At 50.4% G+C, this 21,872-nt stretch overlaps 1 protein-coding gene across 2 annotated transcripts in view; it reads right to left on the bottom strand.

Annotated features, from left to right (window-relative positions):
• APBA2 (amyloid beta precursor protein binding family A member 2) overlaps positions 1–21,872 on the bottom strand; it is a 195,980-nt gene that overhangs the window by 94,123 nt on the left and 79,985 nt on the right. For both annotated transcript variants that reach the window (XM_058666541.1, XM_058666542.1), the window contains exon 3: positions 12,881–12,934. The gene's annotated coding sequence lies outside the window, so the exon portion shown is untranslated. The remainder of the gene's footprint in view (positions 1–12,880; positions 12,935–21,872) is intronic.

Here is a 21,872-nt window from a genome sequence, read left to right as displayed (position 1 = left end):
CTGGCTGTGCAGTGCAGTGAGTGAAGCCACTGACAGCAGCAGCAGCATCCCATGTTCAGGAAGCAGGTCTGAGGTCTGGCTGCTCTGCTCCCATCCAGCTGCCTGCTGACATACCCAGGAAAGCAGCAGATGGCCCCAGTGCTTGAGCCCATGCCACCCATGTGGCAGACTGGCCACTGGCAGAGAGAAGCAGTGGGTGGAAGATCTCATTCGCCTTTCCCCACCCTCCCCATGTGTTTCAAATAAATAAACCTTTTCTAAAAATGAAATACTTACACAGTTTCCCCTAAGAGGGAAAACACCGAAATTGAAGTCAGTGAACCAAAGGGGGGAGGGGTGGAAAGATACTTACTAGCCACAGAGGACAACACAATTATGAACCTGCCAATAAGCTCTCAGAATTAACAGCCCTTTAGCAAGGTTGCTGGATACAAGGTAAACACACAAAGGAAAAGCAATGACAATACAGGACACGTGGACCCCACGTGACTAAACCAGCCACTTGTCTCCATCAGCTGAAAGGCGCCTTCCATCAGGAAGGAGAAAGTTGGCCTGCAGACTGCAGAGGCCTCAGCTGGTCTGTTAGGGCCCACAACCACATAAGCCAACCCCTCACAGGCGATCTCTGGGTGTGCACCTCCTGCTGCTGCCCTGGTGGAACCTGGGAAAACACACTTACCACCCCCGCACACCTCCCATGGCTTCAGCTCATCAGCATTCCAAGCAGGAGACTCCAACAGTACAGAGGATCCCCCACGTGCGTGTGTCTCGCATTAAGCAGCTGTGGGACCTGGGGTGAGCAGCTTCACCACTCAGGGCCTTTGTCTAAAGGCAGAGTCTAGGTATGTCGCCTGATCTGTAGGATTCTCCCAGTGCCGACACTGCAAGTCCTTGGCTGAGTGAGAAAACGGAAGTCGCAGGCTACACAGCAACATCCGCAAGCAGGGCAGGGCCCCAGGGCCTGTAGGGTTTCCTCCCCTCCCAACACACACACACATACAGGAGCAGTGACTTGGCTGGGACCTTGAGCAGAAACTGCAAGAAAGGGTGGGAGAGGCAGAGTGCAAGCGCCCCTCTCCAGGGGAGTTCCTGGCAGAGCTCAGCTCAGTTGCGTGCTGCCTGGCACCACATAAGGCACTGTGTCTACAGAACAGAAATTCTGGTATCTGCCCCAGTTTCAAGGGCACTGACTATGTCCAATGCCTGCCTGCCATGTGGTCCAGTACTGACTATGTCTGATGCCTGCCATGTGGTCCAGTACTGACTATGTCTGATGCCTGCCATGTGGTCCAGTACTGACAATGTCTGATGCCTGCCATGTGGTCCAGTACTATGTCTGATGCCTGCCATGTGGTCCAGCCCAGTGACAACGGCAGTGCCACCCCTCTCCACAGGGGAAACGCTCCAAGCCAGGACATGCCTGCAACTGTGGCTGGCAATGAACTTGGTGCAAACTATGTTTAATGATGATCTCTGATATAGTTTGTTTATGAGTCAGGTACAGTGAGTAATTCTCATCAACAATAGAACAGGACCGTTGTAGCAACACAACAATAAAATTGCCAACCTCACTACTTCTGCTATATAAAAGGCAAACACCAGGGAGAATCAAGATGGTGGAATAGGGTAAGGACACGTTTAAACGGATGGAAAAACATTTAATCAGGATGAAGCAGAGAGGACACATTCCACAAAATAGGAGAGGACAGAACACCAGCAGAAAAGTACCTGGAGACTGACAGACACAGGAAAGCAGCAGACACAACGGTGCGGTGTTGCAGTGACTGATACTCCAGCAGCATTCAGCTAACAGCAATCTGAACTCCACCAGCAGCAGGAACTCCACCAGCAACCAGGTGGGAAGGGACTTTCATTGGGAACTTGGGAGGTGAACCCAGACAAAGAACTGTCCATCCTGCTGGTGTTTGATTTGACCAGGAGCAGAGACAGAACAGCAGATCCCAGACAGTGCAAGAATAGGGTGGATTTCACAGCCCAGTTAGCCCCCTAGAGTCAAATTGGGTGCCATTTTGCCTAAGGTGGCAAAGGCAAGGGAAAGGACTGAGCATGTGCTGAGCTGGGAGTGAACTCATTTGTGAATCAGTGAACTGCAGCAACAGGATATTCTACAGGTTCCACCCAAGACAGGTCTGGGTAGCCCTAAGACCTGACGGCCAGCAGATCAAGAACTCTAGCAGTGGTACGTCAGGCGCCATTTTGTACACTGCGGCAATAGCTTAGGACTGCAGGGGACAACAGTGAACTGCACATGTCTTGAGCATGCAAGAACTCACTGAGTTCTGTGGATTGCACTGGTCCCGCAGGAAATAATACCAACTGTGGCATTGTACTGGTCAAAATAGGTCCATGTGGCACCCAGACCTAACATCTAACAGGTTCTGGCAAGATCAGCACCACCAACAACCTAGCTATATAGGACACCTGGTGTCTCCCTAATCCTGGCACCTGCTCCAACCAGAAGTGGGAGAAAGGTACAGACAACAGTGCAGCCTCAGCACAGGATCACAGAAGGTGGAGAGTGGTGATCCAGGAGCTGGAGCTACGGAGACCATGGTGGAAATCTAACATAAGAACCCAGACCTGGAACTCGCTGGAGGCTGTGGCACAAGTGACTGCAAACAAAGAGCTGTGTACCAACTGCAATAAGCAAAATTGAATTATAGACCTGCAGGTGACATAGCTTACCCAAGGAGAAGAATCTGATAACTAGCAGTACAATGACCAAGAGCAAAAGAAGAGACAAAGGCACAATGAATATTACTGAAGACTCCCCTGCAAAGGAGCAAAACCCTATGCCAACCTCAGAGTTCGGGAAGACATCGAAAAAATGGGGGGCACAGCATTCAGAAAACTCATTATAAAGCTTCTGATCAACAATGAGAAGCACATACAAGAGTTCAAAGAATTTAAGCAGCATTTTACACAAGCAATAGCAGCAATAAAGCAAATCAAGGCTGATATATCAGAAATTAAGAACACAGTAGAGCAAATTAAAAGTACAATGGATAGTCTCCAAAATAGAATGAAGCAAGCAGAAGAAAGAATCTCAGAATTAGAAGATATTTCCTGTCACCAGGGAGAAGCAAAGAAAAAGCTGGAAGCAGAGCTGGATCAGGCCAAAAAAAGTATTCAAGAATTGAAAGACACTATTAGGAGACCAAATATAAGAGCTATGGGAGTCTCAGAAGGTGCAGAAAGAGAAACTGAGTTTAAAAAGGAATTTAATGAAAATAATAAAGGGAAATATCCCTAATCTGGAGAAAGAATTGGAAAACAAGATTCAGGAGGGGCACAGAACTCCCATAAGGCTTGACCAAAAGTGATCTTCACCATGATATATGATCATCAAGCTCTCTTCAATCAAACATAAGGAAAAGATCCTTAAATGTACATGTGAAAAAAAATCAATTGACATATAAAGGCGGCCAATTAAACTCACAGGAGATCTCTCACAGGAAACTTTACAGGCAAGAAGAGAATGGAGGGACATATTCCAGATTCTAAAAGAAAAAAATTGTCAGCCCAGGATAACATATCCAGCAAAGCTTTCTTTTGCTTTGAAAATGAAATAAAATTCTTCCACAGTCAAGAAAAGTTAAAAGAATTTGCCTCTTCCAAACTTGCCTTACAAATGATACTTAAAGATGTTCTCTTGACAGAGAAGAGGAATAGCACCTACCAAAACCAAAGGCAAATGGGAAGAACATCCCAGTAAAATAACAGAAGACTAAATCAATGAACAACCCATTCCTAAAATGACAGGACCAATTACCACCTATACACATTAACCCTGAAAATAAGTGGCTTAAGCTCAATCAAACATCATAGATTAGTAGACTGGATTAAAAAGAAAACCCATCTATTTGTTTTCTAGAAAATACACATTTCACCAACAAAAATCAGTGGAAGCTGTATCTCATGGATTTTGATGTTTTGTTTTTGTTAGTTTCATCTCTTCAAGTTTCTTCTGACCAAATTATTCAGTGACTCATAGATCATACAGTAGCATCATTTTCTTCAAGAAGGTTCTTGATTTTCTTTTTCATTTCCTCAGCGACACATTAATCAGTCAGTAGTATGTTATTTAACTTCATGGTGTGGTTAATTTCTTTTTTCTTACTATTGTTGATATTGTTTTGTGGCTTTTCATTTAAGGGGATGTATAATAGCTGTGTAATGGAGACTGTCATATCTAGCTATGTTATTCAACTTCATGGCATTGTAAATTTCTATTTTTATTTCTATTGTTGATTTTGTATTGCGACTTTTCATTTAAGGGGAAATACAGTTACTGTGAAATGGAGACTAATATATCCAGATGTGAGGATACAATGTAGTATGCATCTCTACTTCCAGACCAAAGATGGACTTACAATGAAACTGTTTACTCTATCTTGACAACAGGATGCTGGACTCTCTGCCATTGTCTATGCCCGCAATGATGAACATGTGACTTTGTATGAAGAACTATAGCTGAGTAATGATATAGGGGAACTCGGCGGGGGGGCGACTGGGGAGGGGATAAGGGAAATCTCAGGAGCCTATGGAACTGTATCACAAAATAATAACAAAAAAGTACATTATTTCAGAGTTGAGATGGTACAAGAAAAAGAAAAAGGCAAACACCAAGATACCACGACAGTCAACCTGGTGATGGAGAACTGCTAAATGGCAGACAGGTGGGCAGCACACAGCATGGATACGCTGGACAAAGTGATGACCCAACCCCAGGCAGGAGGGTGTGGGGTGACACCAGAGTGAGGCATGTTACTTAGAACAGAGCACAATTTAAAACTCAGAAACTGCCCACTTCCATACTCGTCCACATACTTCCCGACTATGGCTGCCTACGTGCCTGGATAGAAACCATGCAATGGGAAATTGCTGAGGGGTGTGTGTGTACCAGGGTGACACTGCTGCTGCTGAGGTGGAGAAAGGGGAGTGAGAAAGAAAGACTTGAAGGGGGCGTGGTAGCTTAGCGACTTAGTCCTCACTTTGCATGCACTGGGATCCTATATGGGAGCTGGTTCGTACCCTGGCTGCTCCACTTCCTTTCCAGCTCCCTTCCTGTGGCCTGAGAAAGCAGCAGAGGATGGCCCAAAGCCTTGGGACCCTGCACCCACGTGGGGACCCAGAAGAAGCTCCTGGCTCCTGGCTTCAGGTCAGCTCAGTTTTGGCCACTTGAGGCCACTAGGGGAGTGAACCAGCAGATGGAAGATGTTTCTCTCTGTCTCTCCTTCTCCCCTCTGTAAATCTGACTTCACAATAAAAATAAATAAATCTTAAAAAGTTAGTGAAGAACTGGGGCACCCCATGCCAGGTGCCACTTGGCAGGGCTGTCCAAGCAGCACACACAGAGAAACAGAGTGTAAGGCTTCCGGAGCCTATGAGCATCTCTGCTTTCACCCCCCACACAGCAAAGAACAGGTGCACAGCCTGATGCTGTCAATGCCCTCTGACTCCTGCCCCAGTTTCCCTCCCCTCATCACCTAGAGACTAGAGGCATGGGGACAAAGCCATAATGTAGCTCTTGGCTCATCGCTCCCCAAACCCAATGTCTTTTCTGGGGTGAAAGTTCCCACACTGTCTATGACAGGAGTGGGTTTCCTTGGCTACCAGTGAGTCCTTCTGAGACCTCCCACCATGCCTACAGCCAGACCACTGAGACCAGGGACAATACACCCAACTAAGCATGGGTTTACTTGGCTGCACGGATGCTCCAGTGTCCTTGTGGTGAAAAGTAACTCGTCTGTGCAAGCCCCCTTCAGTGTGCTCCCTGCCACGCAGACCTGGACATGCATCCCCTGCGTACTCTGTGCACCAAGGGTGTGAAGCAGCCACATGTACACAGGCCCTGGGGTCCTCCTTCCCTAGCACTCGAGAAAACTAAAGACTGAATCCATCAACCTTCTCGGCCAGTGGTCATGGAACAAAACATCCCACTTCTACTTCCTCTACCTTTTCAAACTGTGCTTGGTCTTATGCAGTCGCCAGCAGGTGACTGAGAGCCCCACATCCTTGTGGGCTTGTGCTGGTCACTCCAGACCTCATCCTCTCTCCCCAGGGTCCATCATCTCATCCCTCAGGCTCTGTGCTCATCTGTGGAGAGCACAGGTCCCATCTTGTCCACCAGCCCTCTGATGCAGATCCACTAAGGCCTCTGTATGGTCCTTCCAACAGGACACTGGCCTCTGCCACTGTGTCCCCCAGCCACTTCATCTGGCCAACCATACTCCCTGCACCTGCTGGGCTGCTTTCTGTCTCCAGGATTCCAGCACTTGCATTTGCCTCAGGACCCTGCCTTCCCTCCCTGTCCCTCACCTTCTCCCTCGGTGAACACTCCTTCCCTTGAGAAGGCTCAAGCCTCACTTCCCAGACAACCTTCTCCCGCTATGGACACCACGCTTTCCCACAGCACCTGTTTTATGATGGGAAGGTCGGGTGCTCCCTTTCAAGCCTCCCATCAGCTCACACCACAAAGGACGGCTTGCTGCCACTCTGCTTTCAGCATCACCCCATTTAAATGAGTGAAGAGTAAGCAGCCAGACAAGGCACAAGGCCCAGTGCAGCCGACATGTGGGGCTCACGAAGCACCCGCCTCTCCTGCAGTCACATCTCGAGTCCTGGAGGTCAGGACATCACAAACTCCACAGCCTTGTCCCCGAGGGGCTCTGCACAAGGGGTGACAGCCCAGCTTCTAGGGTGCCTCCCCAGGCCAGCCTGGATGGGCACGTGTCTGGGTACCAGCTTACACCTTGCCACAGTCCCAGAGGATTCCCTCCCAGGTTGCAGATCGACAGAGATTGTGGGATTTTGTCCAAGAATAGAGATTAACACTCAGCAGCCGTGGACTTCCCTTTCACGAAGCACGACCCCCCCATCCCACCCACCTACCCACCTGACACACATTCACACACACTCAGGGTGGCTCTGGGAGACAGTGCACACCTGCATACACATGCATGTTGTTTCCCAACCAAACCCCACACCACCTGCAGAGGGAGCCCTCCGTCGGCATCGCATGTGAGTCCAGCAGTGCACTTGGTGAGAACTCAGCCTGGAAAGCAACAGTTCACTTTAGCAGGTCTCTCTAAGCCTCTCAAGGCCTTCGGCTAATAGGGTGCTTGGGGACATTGTAAAATGGAGCAGGGCAGACAACAGCTCCCAGCCTGACGGGAGTGTAGACGACGCCTATTTTCGGGAACATCTCTCGGGACTCCACAGCACACAGTTTGGGAATGCCAGCTTAGACACTAATACCATTAATTAGAACTGGACATAATTAATTAGACCTGAACATCATTAATAAAAAATTACAGACCGAAATAGCTGGCTTCCTTCCATTTAATCACACTAATTATGTAGGGCTCAACCTACGAGCAGCTCCAAGTGCAATTTTCTTAACACATTTTTCATCTTAAAGAAAAGGGAGATATTTTTCTCTTCAAAAATACATTAAAAAATAAGATACGAGGCATGAGGGTAGCAGTTTCTGAATGTTCAGAAACACACACCAAGCCGCACATCATAAAATGATGGCCAATACCACGTCCTCTCTTGGCACCCCGCACACAGAACCCAAAGGAGCAGCCCATGTAAATGTAACCATGAGAGAACACATGCCCAGCCCGCTCACAATCCCAACCAAGTCCACGAAGAGACAAACACAGCAGTGAATGTAAACAGCAGAGGACAGGGGACTGGCACTGTGGCGTAGCAAGACAGGCTGCCACCTGCAACGCTGGCATCCCACATGGGCACCAGTTCACGTCCTGGCTGCTCCACTTCCCATCAAGCTCCCTGTTAACACACCTGGGAAAGCAACAGAGGGTGTCTCCCCCTGTACCCACGTGGGAAACCCAGAAGCTTCTACTGGCTCCTGCCTGGTAGCCACCTGGGAAGTGAATCAGCAAATGGAAAAATCCTAATCAGTCAAGATCTTTCTCTGTCTCTCTCTCCCTCTTTGTAACTCTGCCTTTCTAAATCCTGAAGAAAAAATAAGAGCTGTTGACAAGAGTAGAAGCAATGGGGACCCAGCCAGGACACACACACAACGGTGGGGTGTCTGTGCGGACATTGAAATGGGGACCAGAGCCAGTGCAGAGAGGGAGGGGCCGTCACCTACAGACATGCCACACGAGGTTCACCACTGTGAGCACCCCACCCCTGTGCTTCACGCCAGTACACTTCCCTTCCATATGGAAGGCACCTCTCAGGGTACCCCATTTGCCCTGATCTACTTTTTATGCTCAGTAGCTAAAATTCTTACCTTGCACACATCGGGATCCCGTATGAGCACTGGTTCGTGTCCTGGCTGCTCCACTTCCCTTCCAGCTCCCTGCTTATGGCCTGGGAAAGCAGCTGAGGATGGCCCAAAGCCTTGGGACCCTGCACCCATGTGGGAGACCCAGAAGAAGCTCCTGGCTCCTGGCTTTGGATCTGCTCAGCTCTGGCCATTGCAGCCACTTGGGGAGTGAGCCAGCAGATGGAAAATCTTTCTCTCTGTCTCTCCCTCTCTCTGTAAATCTGCCTTTCTGATATAAATAAGTAAATAAATCTTAACAATTTTTTTTTAAAAAAAAAAATGTTTAAAAGAAAAAGAAGAAGCGGAGATCTTCCATCTGCTGGCTCACTCCCCAAATGACCCCAATGATGAGAGCCGGGCCAGGTTGAAGCCAGGAACTTCTGGGTCTTCCACGTGGGTGCAGGGGCTCAAGTACTTGGATCACCATCTGCTGCTTTCCCAGGTGTGTTGGTAGGAATTCAGTTGGAAGTGGAGCAGCCAGGACATGAACAGGCACCTATACGGGATGCTGGGTCACAGGCAGTGGTTTTACTCATGTCCCCACACACTGGCTTTTACTTTTCTGTTTCCTTCATGTTGACTGTAACCCATTTGTGATGTTTAATTTCATGTATTATTTTTTCTGGACCACAGGTTGCCCAGGTATTTGGGTAAGTACTGTTTCTGGATGGATCTGTGAGTCACCTTCTGAAGGAGATCAGTACTTGGAAGGATGAACAGAAAAAATCCTAAGGCCTCTTCAGTGTAATGGGCCTCAGCCAATGCAGGCAGGGCTTTGCCATGGTGAAGGGAGGGAGAGGGAGGAAGGGAGGGAAGGAAGGAGGGAGAGAGGGAGACATCACACTGGCACTGGGCCATCCATCCATCCATCTTCTCCCCTCCACGCTCCACAATCTTGGGCTTTTAGGCCCATACTTGAACTCACACCAGCAACCCACGCTCTCAGGCACCTGAGCTACACCACTGGCATGGCTGGGCCTCCTTGCAGAGAGCAGCTCCTAGCCCTTACAATACAGGGGAACTGACAGGGGCAGGGGGAGGGGAAGGGGGAGAGAGAGGAGAGATATAACCAGAAACAAACCATCTTGGTATGCCTGGAGACCCTCACCTCACACCACTGAACCCTCCTTCTGCCAAGTGTCACACACCTGTGAGAGGACAAGGGGCTCTGCCGCATCATGGGACGCCATGTATCCCCCTGGATAGATCTTGCCTATCATCAGATGGGGTTTTGCCAATGTGCCCTCCAGACAGGCCCCGAAGGTGTCCCTGCTCAGCCTCCTTACCAACTCCTCACCCCCCAGACCTCCTAGCTCAGCAATGTTATGGGTGGGGGAAGGTGCCAGCAGTTCCCTGGTCAGCTGCAAGGCCAAGTTCATTTGTCTTCCAGACATTTTGTCTTCTTGTTCTTCATGGTATCTGCCTGTTCTTCGATTCTGCTGCCTCTATTCACTGAATTGAAAGAGTTCTTTATACAGACAGAATACTAATTGCTTACAGCTAATTCACAGGGAATATTTGTTCCAGCTTGAGTCTGTTCACAGACGTTATCAGTAGGCATTCTCTGATGCACGTATGCACAAGGGTGTGACCTCTGCCCACCTCAAAAACACACAAAGTACCTCCTACGTATTCTGACACCTGGATCCAAACACCGGGGATCTGGTTCTCTGGGCATGTGTGTGTGTGTCTGCTGTGAGCGTGGGATCTTACTGTATCCTTCGTAGCCTTTCCTCCACCCTCGACCCGCCATTCTACATCATACCCCACCGGATCCATGCCACACCTTTGCCACCTTGTCATCGGTTCCAGTAACCCTCTGTGCCACCACCAGCCTTGTCCCCCACGTCTTAGTCAACCAGCTCTCCCTCCCTCACGATCTCACTGCCCTGGTCCTGTGTCACCCTCGCTCAGCGCTCTGACCTTGGATTTTCCCTTCCTGTCCAGCAGCTGGGAATTTCTGACTTCCTCTGGAGTTCACATTTTGCAGGCATTTTCAGCCGGATTTGACACAACTGAGGGACCCGTCCTGAGGTGGGAGCACGCTGACATTGCTGATATATTCTCAGCCAGCTATTTCTACAAACGTGATGTCTCATTTCAGATGTTTTCCAAGGCTTGCTGCAATTGCAACACGTTTTATCAGCCTTCCCAGCACCCCTTCCAGATAATCACTGGATTCCCGTTTGACTAGTTACTTACACCAAGGACCAACAGGATGGATACCAAAAATAGTGAGGGCTAGAATTCAATTCTTACAGAAAATTAAAAAAAAAAAAACCTAGAAAAGTGCTTCCTGAAAGTGGAAGCTGTGTCAGAAAGTGATTAGCCAACGAAGAGCCATCAGGGCACTGCGGGTACCCGCATTCTGAAGTTACAGAACAGCTCCACTGCATTCAAGAAGTAAGCAAGCCCGGCCTTCCCTCCTCATCGCACATTTCCTGCCAGAGACTTTTAAAAATCCCCATCTCGTGGCTACTTTTCTTTCCTGAGCAAGAGCAGAAATTTCCGCAGGAGAGCTGCAGGGACCCAGGAGGACCCCATTCCCCTCCGTGAGAGGCCTGTGACACCGCAGATGAGCAGGTGGGATCTGGCAGACACTATTTATCACCATTCACGTGGATGTTCTTACAGTATTCCAGGACATACAAACCCCCGAGCAAGGCTCAGAAGAAGGAAAACAAACACCCCGTGCCTTAGATGTATCAGCTAGGTGGTTCCATGGCGCCATTCACATGCAGTAACACCCCAGGTCCAGCAAGGCTCATGAAGCCAGAGCCATGGCGAACAGCTGCCCCTGCAAACAGGATCTCCCTTCCCACCAGGTGTAAGTACGAGCTCCTCCTTGAGCAGACTTCCAAACTCTTCACTGTCTTCAGGGCTGACAGTGGCTGATGCACTTAACAGGTTCAGGATGATGGATGTTTACAACACCAAACAGACCATCCAAGGAACAGAGCGGGCCTTGCTGGCGACAATGCAAGTGCAATGTCCTCAAGAAGTTCAGGGAAAGCTATGCACTGATATTAAAAATAAAATAAAGTTGCACCAAAATAAGCTGACCCTTTAATTACATTATTCCAAGTTTTGGGATATCCTTCATAAATTCACAAGCTGTTTAAAATCTGACAGCCAAAAAAAAAAAAGTGTTCAGAGAAGACTCAGACTCAGCTTGGGCACACACGCATGACAAATCATACAACTCTTGAGTGTACCTTGTCTCCCTGGGTGGTGTCTAACTGTTTAAGAGCTCTTAGTGCCTTAGGGATGAGCCTCACAAAAACCATCATGGGACCCACCTGGGGCGAGTGTGACAAGAATGCTCCCACATTGGACAGGAAGCAGGTGCTACGACTATCTGTGGCTGACAGACTGTAGGATGGAAGCCAGTTCAAAGAAGAAGTGGGTGAAGCCACCCTGCGAAACACACCTCTCTTTAGGTTGCTTCAAACCTCAAGACTGCTGGCCTTCTGCAGCCCCCAGATGCAACGTGGCAGTTTTGAACCCCAATCTCGACATGCCAGAACCCCACCCTTCCCCTGACAGTCACATCCATTCTCTGAGTCAGCACACATTTTCTCCAGTGGGACACCTAAGGGTGTTCGTCTCCTCTGGGAGTCAGAGCCACCAGGGTCCTACTCAGAAACTCCAAACTAGCAGGTGTTCCTTCCCTTGAATACACAAGAACGCCATGCCTGTCCTGGAATTCTGGACATGGAAGCTGTATACCCGACTTATCCTCCTTACCCGTGACATTTCCTTCTGTGCCCTGCTCTCCAACATATCCTAACCCACACACCAGCTCACCTGCAACCAAGATGCCTGGTGTGTGCTTTGCCCAAGAGCAGAACCAACTCAACCCAGAACCCGTGTTCTCTAGGTCTGCCCTGTGTGGACCACTTGGTTAGCATGAGGCTCCACTCCAACAGTGCTGTGAAGTAAAAGCAAGTCAAGTGCTGCCCTTGGCTCAGTGGGGTGGGCCTGTGACATCATTTTTCATCCAGTGCAGTGGCAACATGGAGCCACGCTGCACCCCTGGCAAGCTGACAAGGCCTCTGACCACAGATCCTTCTGTTCAGTCATTCACCATGACTGACTCGTCAAAGCAGACCAACCACTTCCCACACTGGCTAGTGGAAGGTTTCAGGAAGCACCTCAAGCCAGCGGCACGGCTCTGCCTTCAGTGGCAATGGAAATCTGGGCTGGAATCACACCCATACATGAGTGCCAGAGGCCAGTGAGGATGGCAGCTCCCAGAAGCACTCATATGATGAGGTGTGGACGGGTGGGATGGGGCCGGGTGTTTCTATTGTCACACGGTAGTGGCTCAATGTCCAGCAGTAACACGCCAAGTCAGTTCACTCCTTGGCTGTGAACCAGACCCCAGCCTCAAAGGCCCTGTGCTCAGACACCCCAAAGGTTCAGGAAACAAAGAATCACACAACAATGAGATTCCCTTAATGCAGCTCTGCCTACTGCGTCCTGTTCCCATGGTGAACTAACCCCACCCCCAGGGCAGAAGCCAGAGCTCAGTCCAGGCCTTGGATTTCTTACCAGAAACGGGTGGTTTAGTAATATCCCAAGAAACCTCCTGCTGAGTGGATCTTTCTGGAATAAAGCAAAAAGCAATGAAGATTAGTTTGATTTCAGAAATGAAACAAGTGCTTCTATACAGCAGCTCCTTCAAGTCTAAAATTCTAAATGAGTAAGAAATTCAGAATCACCTGTCAGAGAACAGATTACAGTTCCAACAAGGTGAGCAAAAGTTACATCAAATAAATGATTAAAACGTGTGTTTAGGCATTCATCACATGATTACTACCTTGAGTACGAGGTAATGGGTAAATCAGGGCCATGCTAGAGGGAGAGGTCATGTGCATGTTAATGGAACTTACAAAGCCCATGTACATATGCATTTTCCACAACACAGTTTGACACAGGAGTTTGCAGAACCTGTGTAGCATGCCACTCTCAAGACTGGGGGTAGGGGCTGGCATAGCAGGTAGACTGCACCTGCAACACCAGCATCCCACAGGGCGCCAGTTCAAGTCCCAGCTGCTCCAATTCTGATCCAGCTCCCTGCTAATGCACCCAAGTGTTTGGACCTCGGTCATCTGTGTCAGAGACCTGGAAGAAACCCCCAGCTTTAGTCTTGGCCCAGTCTTGACCATTGCAGTCATTTGGGGAGAAAACTAGCAGATGGAAGATCTATCTGTCCCTCTTTCTCTGTAATGCTACCTTTCAATAAAGTTCTAAAAATGTTTAAAAATGTTTCTTAAAAAGTTTTTAAAAAGACTGAGGCCAATGCAAACGCTGGGGGTGGGGTTAAGGGAGACGCAGGACAATGAAAGGAACCAGGCAGGAAGTTCTGCTTCCTGTGTCAGGGTCCCAGTACAGCCTTCCCCCCAGCAGGATGCATCCCAAAGAGAAATGAAGAGGCCAGAAGGTCTCTCACACGTGCCTTGAACATAGGAGGCTCTGTAAGCAGAGCAGGGCCAAGAGACCCATAGGCTCCACGGCCAGGCCCTTGGCTGGATCAGGAATTCATGGTCACGCAGCAAAGGCAAGGGTCAGGGGTCAGCTGGGGGTTGCACTTGCCCAGCATCATATCTAAACTCTTCTCCCTCCAACTGGGCTGGAGACTAAAGAACTTAGTGAGGACATCCTTGATTCTTTTCAAAACAAGAGCATGGCCATCTTCTCCTTGGGGCCTTCTGGGTTGGCAAGCACAGGCTGAAGGCCTGTCCTGCACAGTTGCACCAGCTGAAGAGTTCACCTTCAATCAGACCCTGAGCTCTGACATCAGAGGTCAGAAATCACCCCCCACCCAAGCCCTAGGCTACCGGCATCTGCAGACCAGAGCTTTAGCCTCATCACAGAGCAAAGCCAGGCATGTCTATCCATTCAGCTTCCTCAAGGAGTCCTTCATCCCAGACTGGCCCCGTGCAGCAGTGCCCAGTGCAGACATAAAGGAAAAATGGCTGGAGAGGTCCAGGAAGGTTGGAGATGTTTCCCTTTGACCAAGGCACCTGCTCAGCGAGCACAGCTACTATCTGCTGGCCCTTCCCTGGGAGTGACTGGACAGTGGCAGATGCTGGGTTTCTGATGCTTGGCTGGCCTGGCACTGCCTGCTCCTTCCAGCTCCAGATTCTGGCCCTTGTTAGGAAAGTCTCATCAGCACCTCCAAAGGCCCAGGCAGAACATACCCTCTGCAGGGTACATGTCGGGTGGGGTGGGGGCACTGATTCCTTCCAGCACCAGCAAAGGTTCGCAGGGCACCAGCCCTGGTTGTCATGAGGGCAACATGGGCACCAAGGACTGCTTCGCCAGGAAGGTGAGATGCCACCCAAGCCCACCAGGATGGCCAGGGCACACAGTCACATCAGATGCGTCCCCTCCTCCTATGGTGACCTCCAAAACAGTGACTTCTGGGACACCTGTGAACTGAAGGCAACAGCCACAGAAAGTACACTTCCTGGGGGTTGGGGATAAGGCTGCAATTCCTCTCTGCCATGTGACAGCTCCATGACCCCACACACATCAGTGGGTACCGGGTTCCACATGGATCATCTCCTCCAAGCTCATGCTGGAGTTTGATGCCCACTGTGAGATGCCATTAACCCAGCTAGGAGGCTGGCAGGGGGAGCTGTTGGAGGGTCAAGGTTAGGGAGCCCTTCTAGGTGGAGCCCCTGAGATCCAATCCCTGTGCCATGAGAGGAACAGAGATGGAGACAGACCAGGGGACATGCACCTGCATGTTCCTGTCCTCTACCGGGACAGGAACCTATAGGTTCTGCCAGCAAGAAGGTCACCACCAGGTTCAGGTTTTTGACCTTGGGCCCGAGCCAAGATGAACCCTTGTCTTTATAAGGACCCGACATTGGTGTTTCATGACTGGAGATAGACAAACATGGGAGCAGGCAGGTCGGCCGGTCACTTTCCTCTCCAGGCCCCAGCTCTGGAAGGTAGTGACCACAGAGGCCACCAGGAAAAGCCCAGAAGTCCTGGCTGCCCGTAAGAGACTGGAATCCTACGGACAACTCCACTGGATCCTCCCCTCTGCTCCCAACCCAGCCGAGCCACAGCTGCTCAGTACCGTCCAAGCCACCATGAGCCTGTGGGGGATTCTATGTACCCTGAAGAACAACTTCTCCCACCTGCCGCTGGCCCCAGGCCACCTTGAGAAAGCCACGTAAGCTGTGGCCTACATGGCTCATCCAGGACACAGTCTCATTCATGTGCCTCCCACAGGCCCCGCACGCTTGCTCCACATAGATTCCCATCAAAGGCACAGGATCTTCAAAACAAGGCGCAGTTATGGCTGCACGTAGCACCTTACATAACATCTGTCCCAGAGCTGCAACAGGCCACCTACAAGCTCGATTTAGCAGTTGCACTTAAATGCCTATTTATACACCTCGCACAGCCTCCCCGTGGACAGCACAGGAGTCAGGGCTGCGGGCTCCTGTCCACTGTGACTCATTGACATTCTTCTCATGTTCACCGTCTCTCATTTCCGAGCCTCGCTGAAACTCAACAGCAAGGTCACCTACCACTGTGTCCAGCACCATTTCCATCTTTTCAGGGAGAAAGCTTCCTTTTCTTCTTGGGGTGGCCATGCTCCTGTCCCCAGACTCATCAGGGCACCCCGTGTGTCCCGGTTAATGTGCACTGTGTTACCCAGGTGACCTGAGTCTCCAGACAGGTAATAAACCTTCTAAAAACATACCCCACAAGGTCAGGGGGCCCAGGAGGTGCCTGGAGGAGCCAGCAGCTTCCCCACACCTGGCCAGGCATGCTTGGGGAGGGCCAGCAAAGGTGAAGAATCCAAGGTAGCTCAGAGCACCTCAGAACCTGGGGTGTCTTCTTGCCCCCTACAGGCTAACCATGGGATTCTCCGTGTTCTCTTCCCAGGACCTCCACAGAAGTGGCCTCATCAAGAAGGTTGAACCCACAGCACCACCAAGATATCTGGAAGGCCTCCAGCGTTGGCTTGTTTGGACTACATGGTTGGGGACAGGGTTCCATCAAAGAAGCCACTTGGGCTGAGACCGCGGCCCAGGCCACGCATACAAGGCTTGGGCCTGGAGTGCAGGCAGACATGGGGGTGCTTATTGGAATTTGTCATCTGTACCCTTTCCCAGTAGATGCTCACAGCTTCACCAACTCTCCCATGACAAGATCAGTAAGGAACAGAACAGCAGAGGGGCACGAGTGTGTCTGGCACGGAGAGGCTGAGACTGGGTGAGGTTAAGCAGTCTCACGGGAGAACAGAGGACTCCGCTTTGGGGTGGTGAGGGTCCTGCCCATGACATCTGTAATTGCATTTCTTCTCGCTTTAGGGTCCTTAAGTTCCACGGGTAACCCAGCATTCTGCAAGGTGTTGGCTGCTGGCCCTGCTGGTTTAGGAATATCTGGTCCCCCCGCCCCAGCCCTTGTAGAGCAAATCAGGTTTCAGAAAATGGAACAAGTCAGATTCGGTAAAGCACCTGTGGACAGAGGCCCTGGGGCACAACTGGAAGCAGTCCATGCAAACAGCACAGCCAGAAAGATGGGGGAAGGTCACAGCATGCCTGAGGCAGGACACTGCTGAGCTTAGCTGCAGCACCCAGAGCCTACCCAGTGCTGCAGGCAGGACGGCAACTCTGGCCGGGGACAGCATGGATGGGAGTTCACGTTCCCTGGCCTTTGTGGGCCAGCCCATCCTGCCGTGGGACTCCCCTGCACCGTCGTGCCTCAGGAGGGGAGGAAGGGGAGCTGGCAGCTAAGCCAAAGTCAGCACTTGGCAGGTCAGTGGTGGCCTGCCAGGCCCTGGTTCTGCAGCCCGGCACGAGCTGCCCAAGGAAGCAGCAGGGAGGCGGCACAGGGACTCAGAACGCAGGCTGCTCACTGTGGGGCGGGGACTCGGGGTCCACTGCTTCATCACAGAACACGCAGGGACAGTGCTTAGATGGGCAGAACAGGGTCCTTCCAGGACACAGAAGCAAGATGGATTACAGGTTCTCAGAGTAGTGGGAAGGGCTCAGGAAGCAGAGGATGGGGGACAGTGACAGTAAACCTGGGGGATGGTTCAACCTGAGCAAAAACCGAAATATTGCTCAAAGATCTTTAAATTCTGAATAACTGAGTCTCAAAGCTGGCGGCAGCAGAACCTGCTCTGTACTGCCCAGACAGACAGTGTGCCACACCCTCTTCTGGTCCTGCGTCTTCAGGATAAAACGCTAAGAGCACCGACTGGGGACCAGCCAACCGTCCAGCTGGCCTTCAGTAGTCTCAGCTTCAACAGCAACAGTTTGGCAAATCAGGGGCTGACTTCCACACACAGGGCTGAAGTTGTTTAGGAAAAGATGGGCAGATGTTTAGAGCAGCAAGTTAAGACGCCGTGTGGGCCTCCTGCTTCTGTACCACAGTGCCTGGGTGTGAGTCCCGGCTCTGCTTCCAATCCAGCTTCCTGCCGGTGCACAACCTGGGCGGTTGTAGGTGATGGCTCAAGCACTGGGGGCCTTGCCGTTCCTCTGGTGGAGCCCAACTGAATCCTAGGCTTCCAGCCCAACCCAATCCTGGTCATTGTAAACATATTCTCTCTCTCTCTCTCTCTCTCTCTCTCTCGTGCGCGCGTTCTCTATCTCAGCTTTTCAAATATATATTTTAAAAAAATATTTTTAAGTAATAAAAATATGTAAGAATAATGTACCATCAATATTACAGAAAGGAGCAGGTTTCCGTCATTCTGGGAAGGGTAATTTCGGCGTCCAGAGCTAACGGATTACACAGGATGGGCCATTCTGCCACCAGACACTCACTTCCTGCTCCAACTTCACATTTGGAGACTCTACATGGTAAGTGTGCTGAGTAGAAATCCATTCTTCCCAAGGGAGAACCACTGCCTTCCCGGGGGGCGGGGGGGGAGGCCAGGGCAGCCACCGCCCAGGAGTTGGGGACACTGACAGAGTATTTTACAATTGTTTCAAAACTCAGAGATGTGCTAAAAAAAAAACTGGCTTTTTGAGCTCAGACAGGTGTTAAAATATTCAGTATGTCTCACATTACCCCTTGTCCCACGTTTGCTTTTACGAAAACGTTCTTACGCTCTCCCAGGTATCTGCCACGTGACAACATCTTGGCCTGGCCATCTGTGGATGGCCTCCGCGTCTGGGGTCCCATGGGCTCTGTGGCCTCCTTGGTAAGAGCAGCTTGTGATGCTCACAATGAGCTGTCCACCACGGCCCACCTCAGAGCATGTTCTGCTGGTCACATGTGACCATGAAGCCAGAGCTTCTCCCAGCAGTGCTGGATTTACCTAGTAACACTTGGCTTACAATCAAGTGTGCTCAGCTCTACCTGTGCCCGCATCCTTGCTCGGGTTCCTGCTGCAAGCCCACGACATCACAGGACCAGAAACCCAGACCCTGTGCTCATCCTGGCAGGGGAGCCTCCCGTCGGATGTCAGACACATGGCTCCCCTGAGTCTCCCAGTTCAAGCCGTCTCGCTTGCTGGGAGTTCTTGCTGCCTTTGGGGAAATCAGAGCAGACAGCAATTCCGACCCTGTAACACTGGAGCTCGGTGCCAATGCTGTCTATGGCATGGGGCCAGCAGTGCCAGGAGGTGGCCAGGATGAAGGGGAACAAGCAGGGTTTGCAAGTGGCTCAGCCATGGCTTTGTCCCACCTAGGGAGTGCGGGGCTTTCAGAGAACAGCCCAAGCCTGCAGCCCTGCCTTGTCTACCTCACCACCTCATTATTATGCGTCGAAGCGAAGCAAACGAAGCTTCTATTTTTGCTGCGAGGATCCTGCTGCCTTCCAATTCCCAGGCTTCCCCTGGAGGGAAACTGGGATTTCGTTTTCTATTCAGGCAGTTCCAGGATTGGAGAGAGGGCTGGCCAGAAGGCCGAGAGCCAGGGAGAAGCACCGGCTGTCCGCCTTACCAAATGAGAACACGGTACTCACTCCGGCTCTGAGCATGGTGACTGGGCCTGCACAGGTGCAATCCCACGTGACCTCACAGAGTCCAGTGCGGCCAGGCTTACAGCTCAGAGGGCACACTACCACCCCCCAGCCCCAATGGGGTAAGCAGCAAAGGTCGCCACCTCCCCCACTACCAGGAGAGGAAACAGGCACATGCTGAGGACCACACAGGAAGTGCTGGGCTGGGTAGTAGGATTACAAAGTCCATGCATGATGTCTGGAGCAAGAAAAAGAGAAAAGCTCTTCCCAACACAGATGCTGAATTACAACGACCTGTGAGAAAACAGGAAAAGGTACCAAAGATGTAAGTGACAATCCACAGAGTAACAAATAGGTAAAATAAATATATTAAAACACATGAAAGCAAACACAATACACTTCATACTTATTCTGATGCAAAATATTTTGAAATTCAGGCATACGAGAAAATACATATTATGAAGAAACTGAATGGATTTCAAGGGTTGTTTTTTGTGCACCAAAATAAACTTCCCTTGCAATTCCACTTTTCCATGAACTCTTTGAAGCACCACTGTGTTTTGAAAGACACTTGGGCTCACAGGCACGCGTGGAAATGCAAATGAAGACTTTGAGTAGAGGACATTTAGGTCAGACTGACAAATGTAAGAATAACTGATAATACCAAGCGTTTTCAACACTGAGGAGCAGAGCGAACTCTGGCACCCTAGGAGGACCCCACCAAGATGTCAGGCCCCAAGAAAGACACTTGGGGTGCTTCTGATCAACTCGAAAATCCATGTACTCTCTCCCACGGCAATTCTAATCCCTGCTTAGCACTCCCAATAAGTGTGGCTCACGTCCACAAATAGGCACACTGAAAACTTCCTGAAAGCCTCGTTTACAACGGAAGACTCCGAAAATGCTGCCAACACCCACACAGAGAGAACAGCCAGAGGGGCTGTGTTCGCACATTCCGACACAGTACACGGCGCCGGGAAGGTGTGAACACAGCCACGCATTCTCATCAGGAGCATGTCAAGCAAAGAGGGCTGGCCACATGCAGAAACAAATCTGTAACTGGACAGCATCTACACAGGGATTCCAGAAAACATGAAAATAAGCTTTGGTGTTTGTGGAGATTTCAGAAAGATGGAGGAAATGTGGAAATAAAAGACAAATCTATTCCCAAGCAAAAAAAAAATTTTAAGGAAAGATATACACAGTTTTCTCACAATCTGAATGCCCAACTTTTCAAGAGACCTCTCCTGGGCATGGATTTTCACTTTTTTTCACAAGAAACAATGTGTCACATTGATTAATATTTACAAGGATTATGATTTGGAGTCAAGATCATTCAGAATGGCATGCCAAGCTCACTTTCCACAAAAAAGAAAGTGCTTAGGATTGCTAAACCACGTCACAGGGACAACTAGATCAGGTTACAGCTAAAAGCGACAATGAACCAAAGCAGGACAGAAGTCACCTCCATCATGTCAGGTGGAGTCAGAGCCGGCCGCCAGCGCCAACCTTGTAAGAAAATTCACTTCTGAAATGATCCTGGTAAAAGCCCACTAAGTGATTGGTTAATTATGGAACTGGATGGAACTCAAAACATCCTCATACTTCTATGACACCTGCCAGAGAAAGGTGGAGTGTCTTAGGCACACGGAGCCCTACATCGGCGGCCAGGCATCTGGCCAACACCACGCGGGGTTGATGAAAGCAGCCAACGCACTCAACACAAGCATGGTCGGTGTCTACGGAGGCAGCACGATGGCCTTGCTCCAGTGAGTGGGCTTCCAATGTTTGTGCGCCAAAATAAACTTCCAATGCGCTTGTCCACAAACGAAGTGCCCTCCTTCTTCCGAGGGTAGTCAGTTACAGTCAGGCACAGGGCTCCAGCTGCAGCAACCGCCCTGCATGGGCGACAAGAATATGCAACAGCAGGGTGGGTTAGGGGGAGAAACACCTGCACCTGCACCAATACTAGCAGAAGTTCAGAGATATTCCAGGGGGAGCCTAATTCCCCTCTCCTGGACTTTGGGGCAGCTCTCAGTGGTTTGTGACAGAAGTGACTGGCGTATGACAGCTAAACCCAGGTTACAAAAGGCTGGGGTGGAGCGGAGGGCTTCCTCTTTGCTCTCTCCATCACTCAGCTTAGGGGTGGTCACGCAGCCCCGTGCAGGGGCCACCTACTGCCAGCGGCACACAGAGATCCTGGGAGTGGCCGTTCTAACATTGGTCGCACATTCAGACAACGGCAGTCCAGCCCAAGCCTAAGCTGGAACCACCCGATTCAGCCACTCTCAGAGCACTGGCCCATACCCCCCTAGGAAAACTAATGCATGTTCATCTTACTTTTACTAAGTTCCACTATGACCTGTTACACAGGAGCCGGCTGCAGGTATACAGGCACTCGCCTCACTCGGTTTCTCTATCTACTGCTATGATCTGAATTTCTATGTGCTCTCAAAATTTCCACGTTGAGGGGCCTGCAGCACTGTGACACAGCAACTGTGATGCTGGCATCTTACCTGGGTGGCAAGCTGCAGTCCCAGCTGCCCCAGTGCCAATCCAGCTCCCTGCTAATGTGCCTAGGTAAACAGCAGGTTACGGCCCA

Source organism: Ochotona princeps, chromosome 6 (assembly GCF_030435755.1).
Source record: "Ochotona princeps isolate mOchPri1 chromosome 6, mOchPri1.hap1, whole genome shotgun sequence".
Taxonomy (NCBI): domain Eukaryota; kingdom Metazoa; phylum Chordata; class Mammalia; order Lagomorpha; family Ochotonidae; genus Ochotona; species Ochotona princeps.
This window is presented reverse-complemented; position numbering and strand designations above follow the sequence as displayed.